Source organism: Notothenia rossii (assembly GCF_949606895.1).
Source record: "Notothenia rossii genome assembly, chromosome: 5".
Lineage (NCBI taxonomy): Eukaryota > Metazoa > Chordata > Actinopteri > Perciformes > Nototheniidae > Notothenia > Notothenia rossii.
Window position 1 is genome coordinate 67,139,596 of NC_136903.1, and position 22,675 is coordinate 67,162,270.

Below are 22,675 nucleotides of genomic sequence, written 5' to 3' on the forward strand. Positions count from 1 at the left end.
GGATTACACTAATGTGGTAATACAACATAAAAAAATTCGAAAATGACTTGATTAACATCACTAAACTGCTTATGTACGTGAAAGAACCTTACAATATCAATTACAAGGACACATATTCATTGCTATTAAGTTAGATCAAATATCAATACTGCCCTCTATTTTATATTCATTAGTTTCTACATAGACTCATCACTATTCTGAGCACGTTTGAGTATTTACACGTGAGAAGCAGGATTATAAGGGTGAAATAAATAAATAAAAAAGCATTTGAAAAGTTTTTGACATTCCTTTCAGATAAGCCTTAATTATGCCTGTAAAGATTTTCAATTTGGGACTTGACTTGAGAATAGATTGCAGTGCGTTTCCATCTTCCCATTAGCTAGCAATCCTGAAATCTCATCCACAACATTAAAAACATTTTGCTTCCAATCAATAAGGTGCTATTCACATTCCCACAAAAGGCAAGACAACAATTGCCGATTGAGTGATTTTCACCGAGCAGAAACGTACTGATGCGCAGCACGCGGGTCAGGCTCCGTGCCCTTGATGTGATTATCTTTAAGCCACCAGCACGCCCCCGATCAAAGTTAATCTAAAAAGTTGGGATAACTCAGATAGAATATTCAAACTTTGTTTAAGAGATAGATGTGCGTGGACAATAGGCAATCACAAGAGGTTCAACAGGTGAAGATAATTATTGTTACCTAATAATACGGTAGAATAAATAACATGTTAGCTGTAAGAAAGTGCTCCAAATGTTAACTGGCCGGCATTACAAATCATAAATGAAGACAGCAATGAAATTAGATTTCTTTTTTTCTCCACTGATGTAATTGAGTTACTGTCAGAGGTGGCAAAAGTAAACTCATCATTTACTCAAGTAGAAGTACAGACACTCCTGTTTGAAAATACTCTGGTAAAAGTACTTACTAAACTTCTTAACTCAAGTAAAAGTAAAGAACTATGGGCTTCAAAATGTACTTAAGTAAGAAATACCCATAACTAACAACTGTTTTAAAGAATGACTGACCTCACTTTATATTAATAGAACAATAATGTCATTGTTAGCTATTGAATGTTTCGATGCTGAACAACGGCAAAATTACAATGTTTTCATTGGTCCTTCTTCTTTAGAGAAGACCAGGAAATGATGGATACATGGATCGTGTTAAAATCAACAGGCACGCAATGACTCTAAATAATAATGATCAAGCCACCAAACACAGATTAAAACTAAAGTAACGAGCTTGTTTTGAAAATGTAAGAAGTAGAAAGTACAGGTATTAGTGTTAAAGATGTAAGAAGTAAAAGTAAAAAGTCGTCTTAAAAATAAGTAGTGGAGTAAAGGACTGATACCAGAAGTACATTAACAAAGTATTTGTACTCCACTACTTCCCACCTCGGGTTGCTGTCAGAAATAACTGAAAGCCTTTAAAATGTTCTTGCAAAATGTTTCGCTTCGTTAGATGTAGCATTGCTGTATTTACCACCACTCTGCTGTGTTGTGAAAAGGAGGAGAGACTATGAGCTGGGTCTGGCCTGGGACTCTGGACTCATTAAGGTGCAGGAAGCGGCGGCTTGGGTTGCCCGTGTGTAGAGAGCAGCTGATTAAGACCGGAGCTGCTGGCGGAGGTCGCTGACTCTGAGGCTGGACCCAATACCACCATGCAGGGTGGACAGAATGAGGGTTCAGAGGGCAGGGCGCCCTGGACCGCACAAGCTGGTAACAATCCATATGAGAAGAAACAACCATGAACTGTCCGACTGCTGTTGGTACAATAAACAGAGTGTCTGCGCTGCGAGACAATGGAGCGGGGAAAGTGTATTAAAACATTGGGATAGGAAATACACTGAAATAATAAAAGAGGGAAAAGGTAGACAAAGATGTGGAATATTTGGGTGGAAAAAAACAATGGAGAGAATAACTCATCCTAAAAGGAAAGGTTTGTCATTTTGCAAACACGTAATGACAAGGTTCTATTCCATTGAGGAAGATAGTTATTTTAGCTTAGCATAACTCACTGTAATGACAAAATGTGTTTATGATTAGGGGTTCTAAAGAAAACTAGGCTAGATTCAAGTCTATGTATATCCCAAAATTGTCATCATTGCCAATTGTCAATAATTTATTTCACATAGATTCAAAAGATGTAGCGATGAAGGCTCCTAATATTGTATTTAATTTGCTATACCTTTCATGTTATATTTTGTTGTTTGTTTACATTCATGTTTTCATTATAATTACACTTTTTCCTTTTTTGATTTTGCAATTCGTATTTCAAAAGGGGTTGACTTCTGGATGTTACTCTGCTTGGAAAAAATAAATAAGAACAAAATGAAAAGGAATATTTTGTTTTCAACACTTCAGTGACAGCAACATTCTTTTATGAATATTGAACATTCATTTATTATTAAGAAAACCCTCTGGGCATATTTCAAACAACCAGATGTGTATATTACTGCTATTTTTGTCTTGAACCGTCAGTCAAACATTGATGTGTGCAAACATACCAGAGCTGCAGATAGGCAGGTATGTTTTGCTCAAGGACACTTTGACGGTGGTTCTGCTTCTCTGGCTGTAAAACGGTCTGTCTAACCACCAGGGTGACCCTGTCTTCACATTACAAACTAAACTCTTTATGTGGGACCAACTGAGTGTGAGCGTCGTGAGGTCAAACATACATGTACTGCAGGACATGGACTCCCTGTTTTTCTCCTCCATGTGATGTTTGTGTGTTGTGGTGTGTGTGTTAAACTTTCACAACACCTGTGATCAATACATTTCTATTATAGCACTTAGGGCTGTCATCGGTTAGAATCACCAGGTACCGACGTCAGCGCCACGGAGAGACAAAGAAAGGTGAAAGGACAGAGAGCACTAATGAGAGCTGGCATGAGGCCCAACCCTGCAGCTGATCAATAGCACTCTGAAGCCAAACACTCTGCACTACAATCATATGCATCGATCGCTGATTGATAAATAGCAATACGTATCCAGAACCTGATCATAGCTGGAGAAAAAGAAGGAGAATCCCCTTATTCTGCCCTTTTCATCAAACAATAAAAACAACATGTTTGACATAAAATACTAATATCTGTTTCAAGTCCAGAACATGCATTAAAAGATGGCTCTCAACATTGAAATTGAACAAGTAGCAGGTTTTTTGTGACAGTAAATGCAAAGCATAGTGAGTCAAGTTACCATGATAACTTCTCAGAGTTTTAAAGTGAAACTTGGAGTATTACATTTTCCAAACATGGCAACAATACATGAACACATGCATGTCATCAAAGGGGCTGAAGTAGCTTTGTTTAACAATCGTATACATGATCAAGTTATTTTAAACAAAAAATCTCCTTTTTCATGCAAAGGTGTTACCACAAACCAAAATGTTATCTAAACTCGACGTGGTTGATTGAATGAAACTGGTTACTCTCTGACAAGCTGTCTGTTATCTAATCTATAAAACTAATATGTGTCAACCACACGTACACGGCACTGTGCTTTAGTTCGAAAAAGTGTGGCACATCTGAACCAGAAATACAAACCTGTCATTACTTTTATGAGGAAACAAGGCGTTTATAAATAAGACTTTGCAATGTGTGAATCCTCTGACACAAAAAAGGAAGAGTTGACGGATGCACTCTCATTTTGATTAGCTTTTTTTATCCTGCCACATTGACTGCTGAAATTAGTAAAAGAGAACAGTTTCCTTTGACTTTATTAAATATATATACTGTATATATAGTTATTTATTCACATATGACGTCCTTGCATTTTATTCTCATAAACATGTTTTTAAGTCCCAAATGTCTAAGAATTCATCAGAGATTTTGAATTATCTGTTCAAATAGCTACAGTATCTGTCAAAGAGATATGAATGGATCAAATAAATATGAAAAAAATAAATAATATTATCAATGGTCGCAGATCCAAGGACAAACTGACACAAAATATGTATTTTTAATGTATTAACAGAGTTTTTAAGCTGACTTCTAGAAAATCTGCTGCTATATACAGTAGGCCACATTTACATTAAAAGTAGGATGTAATTTGTCCTTTAGCTCAAAATAAATCCGGTCCCAGCTCAAAAAGCCCTCCAGAAATCCCTCTGGAGACTGAATCTTATGGTGCAAAGCTGGACATTAATTTCTGTTCTGAAACTCCTTACCATTCACTGAGTAAAGTGCTCTCCTGCTTTCTTCCTAAAATAACATATAAGCCAGAGTCTGCCTTCAGTTTCTGCAGCAATCAAGCAATTGATGTAACATGCAGGTAGACGGCGTCCAGAACAACACACTGTTCTCACTGTCAGCCGCGTGACCCCCCATATCATCCTCACCTGCCCAATGGAGTGTGAGAAACAGGGATGGAGGCACAACAGGGAAACATGAGAAACAGAAGCACAGCGTTGATTTGATTCCTGACAGCAAGACATCTCTTATCGCAACCAACCAGAATCAGAAGTAAACCATGTGTAAAATATAATGCACAGGAGGTTTCCTGTGTGATTGTGACACGGGAGGTATTCTGTTCAAAACACTATCATTAAGTCCTAGCAAGAATCTGTCAATAGGGTAAAAGGATGTATGAATTCTTTGAAGAGTAATTTTGGTGCAACAATTTTGTTCGCGTTGTAACAAAATTGGCAAAAAAAATTACATTTCTGAAACAGCGTAAGACTGAGATATATAATCTGCTACCATTGGTAGAAAAATTCAGTTTTTAAATATATATGTAAAGGTTCAATGTGAGACTGAATGTTTTCGAAAAATGGATTGGAAAACACCGCAGCAAACTGCAAGCAAGAAAAACACGCCTTTAAAAAGTTTCACATCACAAAGAATTCATTGAAATTGACATCCATTACTTCTCAGAGTTAGTGTTATATACGCAAACTTCCCTGTTGCTGGGGTGCCGCTAGAATTAAATATAAATAATTTAAAGTAGTGATAAAGCCAGACAGTATCACACATTCTTAACAGGTACAACTTGATCAAAACACAATCAACACTTGATTGCTAGAGGTGTGTCTCCACACAGTACGTTTGAAATGTGACTACACAGTTAATTGGGCTGGAATATATGTTGGATAAAAAGAAACAAAAATGTACAGTTGCAAGGATCCAACACAATCAGTGTTGTTGTGAAAAGGAAAATGTACACTATGTAGACTTATGACCATGAAGACGATGTCAGAAACCAGTAGAACATTTATTCTAAGCTAAAATAGCTAGCTCCTTGCTTGATATTTAACACACAGACATGAACAGTAGTATCGTGTTTCCCATGTTCTGTGTCTATCTCTATTGCCACTATTCAAGATGTAAAAAGAAAACAAAAGATTAATTGAAAAAATGAATTTTGGCCAATTACCATTCTTAAAATTCTGAAATATCCGGTATGATAATTATATTTAAAGAATTTCAGCTTAGCATTGTGGTTATGTTTCAGAGCCTAACAACCTCATGAATGTTTTTCATATTACACCACAGATTTATTGTGTTGTGTTTTATGATCTACAAGGTTATGTGTATCTGCACTAAGGCTGTCACAATATCAGATTTTCACTACACGATCATCTTGGTCAAAATATTTTCAATTAATTACAAATATAACTTTGTTTGTTCAAATTGTATTTTATGGAAGATCAATTACACTCATGTATGTAGTAGGGGTGTAACGGTTCACAGAATTCACGGTTCGGTATGTACCTCGGTTTGGGGGAAACGGTTCGGTACGGCTTCGGTGCAACAAGAAAAAGCTAAAAAAATGTATAATTCCAGGTTTGTTTTTTATTTATTTTGAACAGTAGTGCAAGTTTCAGTTTAAAAATAAGGAACTTTAACATTTTGAATAATTAACTGTATTGCACAGTTAAAAACAAACCACAAACAGTACAACACACTCAGATGGCCTTATTATCTATAATGGCTGATGTCAAACAAAAAGGTTCAATAAGCTGTAAAACTAAAAAGAATGTCTAGAAAATATTACAAAATAATGAATAAGATAATGTTTCAATCACTTTCAATCACAATCACTGAAAGCAGGGGTCCTCTACTATTGCATAAGGGCGCAGCATAGCCGCTGAAAAACATATGCCAAAAGCTTCTGTTATTTATTTTGGTCTCTCGGCTTTCATGTCTATTGGCTTCTTAAAAACAGTGGGGATAAGCTGTTGAACTGCTGTTATCTTTTGCCATGCTTCGGTGATTGGCAAATCTGGGTGATGCCTTCTGATATGATTTAGCATGTTTGGCGTGTGTTACTATTAGCATACCGCACTGCTGTCGAACAACGCCGACGCACAGGCCTTTTCTCAATGTCGAGTAAAGCTGCTGCAGAGCCACTATTTCAAGTATACTACGTCATCGAGTGGCGCCGAATGCTGGGCATTTAAACAGTCCTTCGGCGCCACGTCAGCATACATTTGCTACCAAGCAAACCTCCTCGACATTGAGGGTGTTTCTCAATGTCGAGGACGCTTCTTTGGTAGCACATGTACCTCTGAGTCAGATGCTTCAGAAGTGAGGCAAGAATCCTTCCTAGCCTCGGAAAACGAGGCTAGGAAAAAAGAATTGTGGAACAGGCTAAAAGGTGTGCAGGTGTGCGTCATATGCGAGGCCCCGCCTTAAATGGAGCGCGATTTCCGCCAAAGATTTGGAAATTGGTCCGTGCGCAAAGCATTGTGGGGATTTTAAGACCGTGGAGTCTACACATGTGCAGCCTCAAAATGTTCCGCTATGAAGTAAGCCGGCCTCGGTAGAATTCCAAGTATGCTGGACATTGGAACAGTCCTTCGGCGGCACTCGATGACGTAGTATGCTTGAAATAGTGGCTCTGGAGCAGCCTTCCTCGACATTGAGAAACTCTGGCCATTTCTCAATGTCGAGTATACCTGCTGCAGAGCCACTATTTTATGTATACTACGTCATCGAGTGGCGCCGAATGCTGGGCATTTAACATGTATTTAAACAGTTCTTCGGCGCCACTCGATGACGTAGTATACTTGAAATAGTGGCTCTGCAGCAGGTTTACTCGAGATTGAGAAACGGCCACCCAGTGAAACGGCCACCGTCCTCGTCCGATCCTCCACTCGCACTCCATCTTTATTGTAGTCCGCAGGGAACCCTGTTGTTCCCACACAGCTGATTTAAAAGAAGCAGGTGGTTCTTCTACAGTAGCTCATGTGTGTTATCTGAAATCGCAATACTAACGTTTCTTCTTCTTTTATTTTGTTCGTTTTGTTCATGGATGTATAATAAGAACTGGATACAGCGTGGGAGGCGGGGTCTTGTACTTTCCTATGAGAGCTGCTCATTGGCGCATGAAAACAAAATGGCCCAACTTTTGAGTGAGCAAAACGTCACGAAAGTATTCATATAATCATATAATCTGTTATTATTGTGCATCCATGGGTAAAGGTAAAACTCATGTAGTACTGAACACGTAACATGAACGTGCCGTGCGGCGCGGCCCCGTGGGTTACTTGCGAGTTCATAATGCCAAGGAAAATAGCTCTCAGAATAACTTTATTAGCACATTTTACAACTTGAGGACCAAATGTTTTTAATAAGGGCTATACAAATGTTCTTACTGGGTAGTTCATGTAGTTTAAAAAAAATTATCCAACGATTTACAAACGTCTCTTTCCCAATGTTAGTCAATGGGGAAAAGTATTTTCGGGCCCAGCAACTGATACGGAAGTGAAGTACCGCCGTATGGCCACAACGAATATTTTCCTCAGAGTCCGGCGCACTTCCTGGGGCCTTGGTTTTGTGAGAAGGGTCTAGCTGCGGCCGCGGACAGTACACAACACTACACGACACGCCCACCTGACACGACACTACGGTGGCTGAGAGGCACTACCGTTAAAAGCGAATTGACGAGATTTACATCATGCAGCCCATGTAGTATAATATTTTACAAATAATGAATTACAGCAAACATGTGCAATATATCCATTATTACAGCTCCGTGGGCTGGCAGTAAGGCGATATGGTCCGTTGTTATTGTGCATCCATGGGTAAAGACAAACTCATGTAGTACTGAACACGTAACATGAACGTGCCGGGCAGCGCGGTCCCGTGGGTTAGATGCGCGTTCATAATGCCGAGGGAAATAACTCTCAGAATAACGTTATTAGCACATTTTACAACTTGAGGAACGAATGTTTTTAATAAGGGCTATACAAACGTTCATACTGGGTATTTTATTTAGTTTAAAAAAAATTATCCAACGAGTGACAGACCATTCTTTCCCCATGTAAGTCAATGGGAAAAAGTGTTTCCGGGCCCAGCAACCTAAAGGAAGTGTAGTAACACCGTTTGGCCACAACGAATATTCTCATCAGACTCCGGCGCACTTCCTTGGGGCTTGGTTCAACCTCCACTGTCCGCGGCCGCAGCTAGACCCTTCTCAGCCACCGTAGTGTCGTGTCAGGTGGGCGTGTCGTGTAGTGTCGTGTAGTGTTGTGTACTGTCCGCTGCCGCAGCTAGACCATATTGGGTTTTGTTGTATTTTCGTCTTCTTCATTTGTTGTTTAAGGGCGGCTGGCAAACAGCTTTTAGGCGCAATACCGCCCCCTGGATTATATATATTGTAATGGATACTGCCCTGAATGAAAGACTTTTCTCCCACTCGTAAAAAAAGGCGTATTTGTCGTATGACTGCATGCACCGAACCGTGACGTCCGTACCGTGACGGTACGGGACGAATACGGATACCGTTACACCCCTAGTATGTAGGTGTTTTAACCAGTTAAGCCCCATACAGCAAGAACGTGAAGAAACTGAAATGACTTAAGAACTGATTCAACATAATATGTGTATTGTTCACATGTTATCAATATGTGATATTCAAAATATGCTCGTTTTACCAGTGTTACTGTCACGGTTTGTGAAACAAGCAGGACCCAAATGCAGATTTAAACTGAAACTTCCTTTATTTCAAGGCTATGATATATATGTACAATGACAAACAGAACACTCACCGCATAACTAGTTAGGGAACAAGACGAACCGACCAAGACAGACAGACAACCCAGAACTTAAATACACACAAGACTCAATCACACAACAAGACACAGGTGAGGAGGGAGGAGAAAACACAGGGGCCCAGGTGAACATAATCAGACAATTAGACACACCAGGGAAACTAATGACAAGACAATAACCCAAAGGAAAACATGACATGGAAAACAGCAAAAACACCCAAACCTACAAAATAAATGTGACATAACATGAGAATCGTGACATAACCCCCCCCCTCAAGGGACGGATTCCAGACGTCCCAAAAAAACAAAAATCCAGCAGGGTGGGTGGAGGGGGTCTGGAGGACGGGTCTCGGGCGGACGGCCCGGGGGCAAGGCAGAGTTCAAAAAAGGGGAATTCGGGCAGACGGCCCGGGGGTAAGGCAGAGTTCAAAAAGGGGAATTCGGGCGGACGGCCCGGGGGCAAGGCAGAGCTCAAAAACGGGAATTCGGGCGGACGGCCCGGGGGCAAGGCAGAGTCCATGGAGGGAATCTCGGGCGGACGGCCCGGGGGCAAGGCAGAGTCCGAGGAGGGGTGAAGACCAGACAGCTCCGGAGGCCGGTCAGGAGCCGGTGTCGGCAAGATCCCCCATGGAAGAGGACACAGGACCGGCAGGATCCCCGGCAGGAGAGCAGTCGGCGGAATCCCCAACGCGACAGGACATGGAGTTGGCAGGACCCCCAGCGGAAGAGTAGTCGGCGGGACCTCCAACGTGGCAAGACATGGAGTTGGCAGGACCCCCGGCAGAAGGGCAGTCTGCTGGACCTCCAACGGCTCAGGACATGGGGTTGGCAGGACCCCCGGCAGAAGAGTCTGCGAGACCTCCAACGGCACAGGAAATGAGGTTGGCAGGACCCCCGGCAGAAGAGCAGCGTGCGGGACCTCCAACGGGACCAGACATGGAGTTGGCAGGACCCCCGGCAGAAGAGCAGCGTGCGGGACCTCCAACGGGACCAGACATGGAGTTGGCAGGACCCCCGGCAGAAGAGTAGTCTGCGGGACCTCCAACGGAACAGGACATGGGGTTGGCAGGACCCTCGGCAGAAGAGCAGTCTGCGGGACCTCCAACGTGACAAGACATGGAGTTGGCAGGACCCCCGGCAGAAGAGTAGTCTGCGGGACCTCCAACGGCACAGGACATGGGGTTGGCAGGACCCTCGGCAGAAGAGCAGTCTGTGGGACCTCCAACTTGACAAGACATGGAGTTGGCAGGACCCCCGGCAGAAGAGTAGTCTGCAGGACCTCCAACGGCACAGGACATGGGGTTGGAAGGACCCTCGGCAGAAGAGCAGTCTGCGGGACCTCCAACGTGACAAGACATGGAGTTGGCAGGACCCCCGGCAGAAGAGTAGTCTCCGGGACCTCCAACGGCACAGGACATGGGGTTGGCAGGACCCTCGGCAGTGGGGTAGTCTGCGGGACCTCCAACGACACTTGAGTGGGTTGGTTCGCCAACAGAACCCGGGGAGCTGGCGTCGGACGGACAGCCATCAGGACACGGGGAGCTGGCGTCGGACGGACAGCCAACTGGAGACGAGGTGCTGGAGTCGGCCGGTATGCTGACAGGACATGGGGAGCTGGCGTCGGACGGACAGCCAACAGGAGACGAGGTGCTGGAGTTGGCCGGTATGCCGACAGGACTCGAGGAGCTGGTGTCGGCCGATGAGTCAGCAGGTGACGAGGAGCCGGAGTCGGGACCATGGTTACTGGAGCCGGCACTGAAGCCGGGAACATGGCTGTAAGGTCCGGTTCTGGAGCCGGAAACATGGCTGTAAGGTCCGGTTCTGGAGCCGGAAACATGGCTGTGTGGGCCGGCACTGGACCCGGAAACATGGCTGTAAGGTCCGGTTCTGGAGCCGGCAACATGGCTGTAAGGTCCGGTTCTGGGGCCGGAAACATGGCTGTAAGGTCCGGTTCTGGAGCCGGAAACATGGCTGTAAGGTCCGGTTCTGGGGCCGGAACCATGGCTGTAAGGTCCGGTTCTGGGGCCTGAACCATGGCTGTAAGGTCCGGTTCTGGGGCCGGAACCATGGCTCTTGGGGCTTGAGCTGCTAGCTTGGCCTTGCGACTCCTCCTCTTAGCACCCGCCTGAATACTCCGTGGAACTCCATAAGCCAGACGAGTTCCAGAATATGACTCCTGGACAGGAGCAGGAACTGGGGCAGAAGCACGGGCTGACTGCAGACGGAACCCACCAAGGCGTATGGTGCCAGGTTGGGAATTGGGAGCCCGGGAGCTAGCATGCCTGGGGCTAGCAGGCCGGGAATCACACACAGGGAGGATCTTTGAAATCCAGCCAGGTAAGAACTTCACCATACCTGGTTTCTCTCTAGCCATCTGGCGCGCCTCCGACAACACAGCCTCCCGCTGCTGAACTCCGGGTGCTCTCTTCCATCTATCCGAGCAGTTAGCCAAAAAAAAGGAAACATTTAATAATTCCGACTCGAACGGATCTGCTGGGCCCATTTCTTGGTCGGTTCGTACTGTCACGGTTTGTGAAACAAGCAGGACCCAAATGCAGATTTAAACTGAAACTTCCTTTATTTCAAGGCTATGATATATATGTACAATGACAAACAGAACACTCACCGCAGAACTAGTCAGGGAACAAGACGAACCGACCAAGACAGACAGACAACCCAGAACTTAAATACACACAAGACTCAATCACACAACAACACAGGTGAGGAGGGAGGAGAAAACACAGGGGCCCAGGTGAACATAATCAGACAATTAGACACACCAGGGAAACTAATGACAAGACAATAACCCAAAGGAAAACATGACATGGAAAACAGCAAAAACACCCAAACCTACATAACTATAAACGTGACATAACATGAGAATCGTGACAGTTACAGCACATGATGAAACTAACCTTTCTTTAAGGCTTTAGTGTCACATTATGCAGCCAACAGAAACACAGAAAGTCACCTACTTTATGATGTGTACTTGGTAATGTCAACATAACACTGCAGCAGAATTCTGGATTTATTCACGGCGATAAGTAACTGTTTGTAATCACCAAGAAACTACAACATAACAAAAGGAAAAGTCTTAAATATCAATGCCCTGTTACATAACCTCAGACAGGGACATATTCAGATAAGGTTATTTCATGGTTAGCTACACCACTCTGAGGCTGAATCACCAACATCAGGGAAACACTGATAAGGGCAAAATATGATTCCTTTTTTAATGACTTGGTTGCAAACAGCAGAGAAATCAATAAGCAGCGAATTACAGGCAGGATGTAAACTGTTATCAGCTGTGTACACTCATCTTCACGCCTACTCAAGGAGCTGACATCGTAGGGCAGAACATAATTACTGAAGTACATGACAGCTTATAACTATAATAATTAAGACAATAACACAGCAGTTTACAGTCATTTAAAAAAACACACAGTAATCAAGAACCTGCTTACCTAAACACCAAGTGTACAGATTCAACAAGCCCTTGATAACAAATCATTGGAAGAGATATCAAGTGCCTGAATATGTTAACTTCAGAACAAATGTGATTTCATGACCACCATGTTGACATGAACAGATGAATCTGCCTGATAGTAAACACACTTCTCTATCTACTGAGAAATGAAGCAACAAGTCCAGCTTCAGTCGGCTTTCATCACCGAAGGACAGAGAGCTAAATATACAGTTTGTTTTGTTATGTTTCAATCCCGCCTCATGTAGCGTTCTGCCAGGTCGGCCATTTCCAGTCGGCAAAATGCAGAGACAGATCAAAACTCTGCAAACAGAGTCACATCCTGGCCACAGGCCCAAGCCGCAGGAACAGCAGCAGCCATAAAAAAAGGTTTTAGCCCATACAATCGTACTGTGTGCTCCAGATCTTGATAACACATTTTGGACGACTCCAAAAACCTCTGAACACAGCTAACTGCAGCATATTTTCCAGGTGAAAAACTAAACCTGTGATGCTAAATAACCACAGCTGCTTGTCTCATACAGCCAAAGTACTAATTTAAATTAAATGTGCGAGTGGGGTAAAAATAGTTCCAGGTAAAACAATTCAAATAGTTTGCTGCCACATTAAAACGTCTGTTAATGTGGCAATAAACACACCACACATACTGAGGTAATGGTTTATAGAACTCATTCCTCTTGCCTGGTGAGGAAAACAAAGATGACTCTTGCCAGTATTTAACGGGATTACCATATTTAGAAAAGATGGACTCATTTCCACCCAGCTGTAAACCATGCAAATAAGCTCACATCTGAGAGAGACACTGAAGCAGGATTGCAGTGTAAAAGGGAAATGTCAGTATTTCTCAACTCGTGATATTCTCAAATTCTGTCTATTAGGAATATTGGTCAAACATTTAACTCTAGTCCTATATTCTAGTACTATGGCAAATGTTGACTTTTGCAAAAACAATGTTAAAGGACAAGAAGCACAAGGCATAACAAAAAGATTAGGAAAACCTTTATATGGGTCATTAAGGAATGAAATGCAAAACAGATGTTGTGCTTTAGTTAGGTCATGGAGCCAGGGCTAGTATTTACCTCCTGTCTTTACTTTCTGCCTGCCTTATTCTGTTGATTTCTCTGAAGTCCGACTTTTAACCTCTTTCCTTCTCTTACTTGATCATCCTTAGAAATGGTCATTATTTGCTTAGCAGTGGTGTGTTATATAACCTCTGACATTTCCAAATTGACCATTAAGAGTCAAGTATTCAAGGCAAGGCAATTTTATTTATAAAGCGCCCCTCAACCCAAGGAAATTCAAAGTGCTTTACAAAAAGGAAAGACATTTAGAGCATTAAAAAGTCCAAGCCATGTAAACAAAATAAGAATTACAAGGTTGACAAGCACTGTAAGTTACCGTTAAGGTCGCCAACAGGATTCGATCCATAACATGTTTGATTCATTTAAATATTTCTATACATCTTTATACAAACTAAATATATATACATTCAATATTTATATTCTGTTTATAAAATTTAGTTGGCCTCAATCACTTACACTGTGTTGCATTGATGTACTTAGTTTGAGTTTGGACAACACAAATTTATTGGAGAAGAAAACCTGCACACAATTGAATTGAGTTCATCCAATTAGTTTTTTTGTCGAGTGTTGCAATGCATTTTATATACTGTGTTTTTTTCTATCCTTCAAAAAATCAAGTTGATCGTCAGTCAACTGCAACATGAAACTATTGAGATAGTGCTACTTTCAATTACTTGAATAAAGTGTGAGTATTGCTTGCTCATTGATCTTTATTCTCACGGGTCCATTTTCTGGTGGCGCAATTTCTTCTACTTTTTAATCTTTAGCTCACTGAGAAGGATCTTTAGAGAAGGACTATAGAAACAGATGAGTGGGCACCCACACTCCCCGGGTGCATGCTTTAGCGGTTTAGATGAAGTCTATGTCAGTACCATTCATCTTGCTGCCAAGATGTTAGAGCTCACCACTGACTGATCAATTGGAGTCCCTCAAGGAATCATACAGCCTTATAAGTGAAAGGCTACTGAAGTTATTAAACCCAGGGACAGCTGCAGCAGAGAGGCAGAACAAGACTTAAACACAGACTCAAAGCCGTCTGCAGAGAAAGTGTTGTCTTGACATGGTTACTCATTCTCTAGACACTCGCTGAAAATGTAATAAGGGATGTTCAGACACACCATCAAAGAACCATTATAGTCTTTTTCTCATTTCGTCACATGTGATTTTCTGGCACTTTTAGCGGAGAACACAGTATGTGCATTTTTCCTCATCTCATATAAGCATAGCGAGATAGAGTATGATAAGAGGCTTTTTCCTACATCTTTTCTCATGATCTCCTGAAAGCACTTGGATAAAAAACACTAAGTTTCACATTACTGTCTATTACATTAAGATATGGAACTCCACACCTGGACAAAGGCAGCTAATCGCAGCTTTGACTTAATATCAAGCTTTAATCACCATTTGATTTTAAGGACCACTACTAGATGAAGTGTCTTGCTTTTCCCTTACTTAAAATGTTCTTGTTGTTATGACACTTTGGAGAATAATGAACTATTGTCTAAATGTTTTGTTCTGCAAAGGAAAACCTAACAATTATCCCCCTGGTATCAATCTTATTTGGCAGAAATTAGAAGCCCCCTCTGTGCGGTTTTATCTCGACTCCTGTTCTCTAACACGTGCAATAATATCAAAAGGAAAGGAAAAAAGTTGTTTCTTTTATTGTTTTTCCGCTGAATTTCCTTGCACACAAGGGGGACAGACTACATTTATTGAATTATTTTCTTTGCTTTCACTGATTTCAACAGGATATGAAGATATGACAACATTGATTATAAGGAATGTAAAAACTGTGCTTTTTCTAGGCCATCTAGTTTTAGAGTAAACTGAGCATATCTTTTTGAAATGTTACTTTTATTGCACAACATTAAACTTACATGGGCACATTTAGAGATGCATTAGTCATAGGTACGTGATTTGAAGACAAATATTTCCCAGAACTGTCTCTCTCTGTCCAGAACAAACGCAGAGGCGAAAGGTCGCGCATGGCTGAGGGGAACTCTCCATGACAGAAAGCTATGGTGCTCATGAGCAAACTTTTTTAAGGCAATTTCATTTAGACTAAATTGCTTTGCCAAACATGTTCCGTTGGAAGCATAATTCCTCACTGGTTTACGTTTTTCACAATCCAGGAGGTCTAGTTGGAATTGTGGGCAAGAGCAACTAAACCAGCTACAGTATGAGTATGTGTGGATGGGTGGGATTTTGTTTGTGTCTAATTTGTTTCTCTCGTCTTGGACACATGGACATATAGATCATGTATAAAGGTAAAGCAAATGTATTAGGAACCCGAAAGAGATGTATGAGCCTGAAAATGAGAAAAATATGTTCCCTTTAAGTTAGTAGTTTTCAATTCATAAACGGTATCTCTTTTATGTCCTTTGTTTTCAGTACCCTATATAACATAATAACATAATTCTATATCCTGCCTGACAGTGTATTTTCTAATCAAAATGCTCCATGCCTCGTCTCCCCATGAACATGTTGGTCTCTACAGAGGCAGACAAAAGACAAGCCAGAGATGCTCTTTTCCAGTCTCTGGTCTCTCATCTGACATGCACACATGCTGGTTTTCTGTCAAGCACATGTCATGTCTTTCTTTAAACGGCTGCCGTCTCTGCTCCCCAACTGGATTCCCATGTTTTTCATCTTGAGCAGATTCCACTGATGCCTTTCACAGCTGAGTGACAGGCACAGTGTCATGAAACACAAAGCATTGGTTGAACTGCAATAGGGGATGAGGGTCCCCCGTTAAACTGTACATTTCTGTAAGAATGACGGAGCAGCAATGATCTGAAGCACAGACGGATCCGTCATCATTAGACAGAGCAGACGACAGACTGCGTTTAGAGTATAGAACCCATCCACAGTCTGAAAAAAAGGATGGCTTGCCTAAAATTACACATAGCTGAGGATCAGAAATGAGTCTCCGCTATATTAGGCTGTCATGTTATTTCATTAGCAATGCTGCTAACTGAGGGGTATATTTAACCAGCTGCTCTAAATCAAACGTCGCCCTGGAAAACAATATCTCATTAGTGGCGAGGCAGCCATCGGCACTGATCCCTGTTGAATCGCGTGGCGCCTGAAGACACTATTAAAGGGCATCTGACCTGTCCACCCACTGACAGCTCAATAAAGATGTTCCTGTTTTTTAATAGACCATCTTCCTGGAAAATATGTCGACAAACCTTTTAAAAAAGCCATTTGAGGAGAACTCCAATGGTTCCACCCATTACATTTTATGCTCCAGTCCATTCACATAAAGTTGATGCTCAGCCTCGGCTGCTGTTTTTATGGTGCGATGTGGACACTCGGCAATGCACTTCATTCCTGAGGAGATGTGAGCCAGAAGGCAGGAAGTCATGGAGCGCAGCAGGAAGATGGAGGCATGCAATTGATGGACTGCATTTTAGAAGCTTATATTTCACTTTATTCAGTCAGTAGCCAGCCTCTAGTGAATAACTACCAGGCCATAGCGTAGCATTACTTTAAAAGGAAAAAAGGAAAACTACCCAAGGCTGAACAGCTGACGAGTTTCTCTCCGACTCGCTTTTCAACATTGCCTGACTACAAATGAGCCCTCATAAATGTCTGTTGGGATTTATATTATCAAACTGCATAGAAAAGAGGTTTCGGGGGACAGTTGTTAAGGCAAATGGATTATATTTACGGTTGGAGGCCGCAAATCTGTAATAGTAAGTACAAGGAATTAGCGTTTAGAGAGGACATTAAACTTCTCCGACATGTTCTCAGACATCTTGAAATAATACTAAATGCCAATTTAGAGACAGATGTCGAGCTGTTGGAAAGCCTTCATCGGTTTAATGACAACAGAGCTACATCAACCAGCCCTCAGAGGGAAGAATACAATCCTTAAGCTTCATTTCCATTTATCTTAACGTACATGTCTCAAAGCAAGCTGTTCAAATATTACTTTGCTTGGAATTTGTTTATCTAATTAAGAGTTTTCAAAGTCTGACATTGTGGGCATCCTCAGAAAAATTAAGACAACAACGCCCCAACACGGTGCTTTGTAGATTTGTAACAGTAGACCCTGTAAACGTGTTTTTTGCGGATGTTATGACTTTTATTAAGCAAATGAGCAGTATTATAAGTATGAAGAATTAGCTATTGGCCGTTCCAATATGCAATTGTCACTTTAATGCTTAAAACCTCATGATTCTGCAGTTAGAAGAGGTGTTAGAAATTATTTGTGGATTTGTAGATATTTAATCGTCACCAAATATAATGCTACCTACTTCAGAAGGTGCAAGTCACACTGAATGCAAGAACATGGTTATGTATAATTCAGTGTGTTCAGACTCGACTTAGTTATAATTATGGAGTGCTATTTTGTTCTCCTTTAGCTGCTGCACACTCAGAGTTAAGTTATCTCCTCGTGGTGGGAAGACCAAACAACATTTTCCAAAAAAAGTTTGTTTCTAGTTTCTGCCTTACATCTCTGCTTTGGATTAACCCAATACACTAATTATCAAAACAAACACAACTTAGACTGGTGAGAAACATCTATTTTGACGTGTGTTAGCATTGAATCATATCTGTAGCGCATCTAATGCAAACAGAAATTACTTTTTTGTTGCCATTATGGTCGTACTGAAAATGAGACCATTCGACAAGTTGATTTTAAAGATTTTTAAAAAACGATTCCTGGGAATGTAGTTTGTATAGATCCAGTAGAGGTAAAAAGTAGTCAGACACATTGTGCTACATTGAGGCTTGTCAACACAGGACTGATTTATAATAAATCAACTATTTGCAACTTCTTACCAGGAACATACCATAAGGACATACATATCTTACATCTTTCTAACATTTATGTATGACTCCTCCACCTAAACTCACTATGAACTCAGTGGGTGGACGATGCTCTTAGATGTCTGCACGCCGCAGGAACCGTCCTGACATCAGGTTGTAAAAATATCAAATATGTTTGAAAGAGACTGCTCAGATCTGTCTGGGAGTCAATCTCTGTGGGTAAGAGTGAATATGTGAACCCTAAAATAACCAGGCAACATGCTCTGATAATCGCTTCAGAGGCTCTGTGTCACCACCTTTACATAAGTTGCTGCAGATGTTTAGCGAACTTGACGGTGTCGATGAAACCCTTCCCTAAAAAGCTCAATACGTTGAAATGTTTTTATCTACGCCTGCATTTCTTTTTTGTCCTCCATCTGCAGGCTCTGCACTAACATGTCTCCTGCTCCTCTCAGTTCTGCTGCACCTGTCTGCTTCTGTTTCCATCATGACTCAGACATCCTGCATGCTCCTTTGAAGCTACTTAAACGAATATGATACACTCTATAGGCGTTTACTGTGTGTGTAACACTCCACAAAACACTCAAAACATCATAGAGCATTTAGGGCAGGGGTGGGGAACCTCCGGACTCCGGGCCGTATACGAGGTAATTTATAAACACACCCAAAAAAGAAAAAATGTAAGAAATCTAGACCGCAAAAAAATGAAACAAGCGAGTGCCTGTTTTTCCTGGCCAAGGTCGGTTTCCTTGAACACAACACGAGCCTAACGTGTCATCATGTGGTATATGTCCCGACTAACAGGGGAGCAGTTCTGACGGAGAGCACAAGAACGCCGCTCCAGCACTTCAGAAATTGCAGTACCGATAAGGAGGAGCCGTACACATGCTACAGTTTCTGCGTGGCTGTGTCTTTAGTTGAAAGCCCAGTGGCGATCTGTTCATCTGTCATACTGATCATACAGTCAATAACTTTGTTGTTATTAGCATCTGGTTAGCTAGCTATGCTAACGAATATAAGAAGCTTTTTCTACAACCAGTGAGGTAAAGGCTCATCTTTATATGATCAATATAGTTATAAAAAAATAATACAATAAAGTAAATAGGTATAAAATACTATATGACAGTAAAAACAAAGTTGTTGTTAATAAAGAAAAATACAGTTTGAAAGGAGAGTGATTTTTAAAATATCCATAAAGAAAAATTAATCTGCTTCCAGTTCTGTTAGATATGGGTGTTGAGAGATGTATCCATAGATCTCCTAATGTTGCTCTCAAAGTGCAGCAGATTGATGCGTTTAACTTCCCGGGGGAGCATGCCCCCCAGACCCCCCTAGAGGAGGTTAGGTCCCCCCCACCCACTCACTCACTTAAATCATGTTCACATGGATAGGAAACTAAATACATTTGCACACATCTTGTGTCGATATCTTTCTGTTTTGGTGGTCATGCCACACCGTGCACGTGCATGCATACACGAGTCATGGTGAGATATCTGGATTAAGAGGTTGCTTTTCCTTTGCACAGCATGAAATGAATGGGCTGTGATTTTAGTTTTTTTAAGCAGAGGTCAATAATTTGTACGGCCCTCTGAGGATATTGTAAAAATGTAAATGGCCCTTGAGAGGAAAAAGGTTCCCCACCCCTGATTTAGGGTAACACGACTCCACTTCTGCATTAACATGTCCCATTCCTGTAGCCTAAAGCGACTCATTCATTATGTGTGAGCTTGAAATATTCCATGAAAGTAGACATCAGAAAAAACAAACATGTAATCTGCAATTCCATGCTGGGATGCATGTCGCTACATTTGCAAAAATTGAGAGGATTAAGAGAATGTTTATGGATGCAAGCTCAAATATGCTTAGTGCTGGGAGCAGTCCAAAGTAACATTAAATTATTATCCAGCCTTCCCGTTTATTCATATTTTATAACGTTCTCCCTGGTTTAAGTGTTAACCTCTAAATGTTAATGTTGTTCTTTGTCTATGGCAGGTATATACTTTTTCTAAACCCCTACAGTTAGTACTCAACATATTTATCCACTTTTCTTTAATTACATTTCTATTTTTACTGTATAAACATGTTTTCCTCAACGTAAGAATAAATCCTCCCATATGTTTTGTCTTGCCATTTTGTCATCATCACACAATATTGTAGAACTTTGAGGAGCAAAATCCTCAATAAAATAGAGAACATGACCTTTTGTACAGAAAGATATTAATACAATGACCTATTTAAGATGAAGTGCAAACTCATCCTTTTTCTTTTCTGACCTACTCAAAAAGTGAAGGCTAATGCACACCAGGTGCTTGCTCATATCCAAAATATGTATATTTTTTTATCCAAAGTTCTGTATTTTTATCATATTGAGGTTGGTATCCTGAGAATATAAACTGCAAACGATGAGAGACATATATTGTGCATTGGATATGTGATTAGCTGACGCATTAAGCATTGTTTGGAAAAAGCCCCTGCCTTTGTAAATCCACATTTTAAATAGAGAGAAATGTTGATGATTGCTTGGCATTTAACTCTATAAAAGAAACAATAATTATGGTTGTGTAAAGAAAGCACAGTAATAATGTGAGCAGTGACTTATTGGTTTTAATAATCTGCCTCTACAGCATTTTTGTCAATCTAATGTTTTAGGGTCTTTGTCCCACTGTAGGCAAACGTGCGTTGAAATATGTTGTCATAGCAAACATTAAAATAGACTTAATCTAAGTAAGAAGTAATGCCTTTAACTAATTTTTTTATCATTGGCAACACAACCAGAGTGAAGGAATAATATGGCACTATTCCTCTGTATGATATATATTTGTAATAAATGAAAATTAACGTTATGGAGCAACATGCATCAAACAGCCGCTCATATAACACAGTCGGTGGAGCGGTGAATCACCAGCACTAACAAATTAATCGCTTCAAATATTCTTCCACACGTTAAAGTTTGAACGGGAACAGAGATGTGGCCAATTTAAAGGGGACTGTAACTCCCTATGTTGACATTCAACCAAGCACAGCCCATTAACAGCAATACAATTGACTAACTTTAAAGGAGGTTAATCTAATTGCTGGGTAAGGGCAGGCTTTTAGTTTGTAAGACCCAATTACCACCATGCTGTTAGCACTTCTCCACTAATTGTATTTATCAGCTCAAATCGTTATCACCAGGCTTTCTTTCGATTCTATCAGAATCCAAAAATCCTAATTTCTTTGAGTTTCAGAACAGCTAGAGGTAACTCATAATGTGGCGAGGGATAATTGGTTTACATTTAAGCTGTAGTTAGAGAGGAAATGGAGATAGAAGACTGCTGGCGTATCTGATTCTGACACAGTATGGGTCCTCCTATCGTCGACAATAAAACACAAAGAAAGATTCTACTTCAACCCACCTGCTGTTAGCTTGAAAACCCATATTAGATGCGAATTAACCTTGGGTTTTATTTTGTAGTTATTCGTTTATTTGTCAGTGACAACACAGTAAACTTGGTAACTTGGTAACTTGACAAAGTAGTGCTTGTGAGGTTTCAAGTCAAAGCTAACTGGAGATCTCTGTCCCCGGTTACACTTTTCTACTGAAACACGCTGATGTCATCGTTACCAAAGGCACATCAGATTGCTTAATTAATCGTGAGTTTCTCATAGATGATGATAGATAAATTGCAATATTTCCTTAAGAAAATATTATGTAAGTTTAAGAAACCGGCTCGAGATACACTTTTTGTTATATTCCATGGAATGCTCTTAACATCCCGATAGCAATGAATATCTTAAGTGCTTTGACAAAAAATCCATAACAAAATGTCATCTGTGGAAACCGTAATACTGTAAAAAGCATGACCAACCATTTTAGCCGGCCCGGCTAAAGTAACTGGATGGCCTACCTGCCTGTCAGCCTTCCATCTGTGCACAAACTTATCTCGTGCCCTCATTGGTCATGTGCGCGTTTGTGTGTGTTGGAGGGGGGGCTCTGTAAGGAAGTGGCAGATTTTCTCCGGTCGTGTATTTTCAAATTCTAGCGATCTCGAGCCGGTTTCTCAAACTTACATACTCTACCTTTAATATTGCATGTATTGCACAAGTTAATTTGTACATTTTTGTATGTCAATATAGGTCAATATGTTGCTATAATGTCAATAAAAGTCGGCATAGTTCAGAGATGAAGTACAAACTTGGTTTGTTACAAGTTGCGCCAAAATTGTGGTAAAATATTTAGGTTATGAACAAGGCTCCGATTATCTAAACTTGTCATTCTTACCAGGATGTATTGCATATTATCAAATACCATCTAATTTAATTAAGAGATCCTGTCTAAACACATGTTTTTT

At 41.1% G+C, this 22,675-nt stretch overlaps 1 protein-coding gene across 1 annotated transcript in view; it reads right to left on the bottom strand.

Annotated features, from left to right (window-relative positions):
* Positions 1-22,675, bottom strand: part of tafa3a (TAFA chemokine like family member 3a) — a 98,380-nt gene that overhangs the window by 16,102 nt on the left and 59,603 nt on the right. The gene's annotated exons all lie outside the window — the stretch shown is intronic.